The 1194-nt window shown below is 43.1% G+C and overlaps 1 pseudogene; it reads right to left on the reverse strand.

The window, feature by feature from the left end:
* Window positions 1–633: 633 nt before the first annotated feature.
* Window positions 634–767, reverse strand: LOC127686536 (uncharacterized; annotated as a pseudogene).
* Window positions 768–1194: the final 427 nt, after the last annotated feature.

A 1194-nucleotide genomic window follows, 5' to 3' on the forward strand; every position in this document is an offset into this window, starting at 1 on the left:
CAGCCCCTGGACTTCCACAGGAACCCAGATCAGGGAGAACTCCGCGTTCTCTAGAGGTATTATGAGCCTTGGACATAGACACCAACCCCTGCCTCTGCATAGCCATGGATCCAGACATTGCCCTCAGTGGCAGATCGGGCTGAGACCTCACAATTGCCCCAGGTGGTGGAACTGGCAATTCACAGTAGGTCACTTATCTTCACCCTTGATTCTTCAGTTCCTTCTCTTCATAATGCTCAAGCTGCTTCTCTTTTCTTTCTGTCCCATCTGAGCACCACATACTCACACACTGTGGTGGCTACTACAGCAGGCTGACCATGTGACCTTCTGTGCTACAAACAAGCAAGCAAGCAAGCAAGGAAGGAAGCATCTACGGCCTGCCTACCTGTGCCATCTGTAGGTGGTCAGGTCTGTGGGAGGCATGGAGGTCTGTAGGTCTCTGTCTGCTTTCCTCCTCCCATCCTGCACTGTATGGTGTGGTGGTAGGCAGGGCTCTGGTTATCTATAGCCCACTCTTGCAGTGGTTCAGGACAGGTCTGCGGTTGTCTTTCACTACCTTTACCTAGTGGCATGATGCAACACTAATCTCCGTTTTCCTCCAATGTACTGCCTGGATTTTATTTTATTTTATTTTTAGGTGCCCTAGGCATAAAATAGCTTGGGCCACCCACCAGGCACCAGACTAGGATGAACATCTTCTCTGCCCCTGACTGATATAAAAACAACACCACACCGAAAAGATGTCCATTTGCCCGTTGCCAGGAGGATTTTGATTCCAGAAACTAAATTTAGACAAAAGAACTGAGAAAAAAATCATTTTATTGGCCAGTATTCCATGTGCACATGGATACAAAAGTCCTGATTAGATTTCTAGCACATGAAATCTACACTAAATGAAACAGTATGTTAAAAGGATCATATACCATGATGAAACATAATTTATCCTATCTAAGAATGTTTAACATATATGAAGAAATAAAAGTGATAATCCAATAGAATGAATGATGAAAATTAAGGACCTCTTAGTAGATGTAGAAAATCAATTTCAGAAAAACAAATTTCTTTTTTTTGTGATGATTAATTTTTTTATTCAATACATTTTTATTTACATTTCAAATGATTTCCCCTTTTCTAGATCCCCACTCCCCAAAAGTACCATCAGCGCCCTTCCCTCCCCCTGTTTTCCCACCCAAT

The sequence above is a fragment of the Apodemus sylvaticus genome, chromosome 5 (assembly GCF_947179515.1).
Source record: "Apodemus sylvaticus chromosome 5, mApoSyl1.1, whole genome shotgun sequence".
In the NCBI taxonomy this organism is placed as follows: Eukaryota; Metazoa; Chordata; class Mammalia; order Rodentia; family Muridae; genus Apodemus; species Apodemus sylvaticus.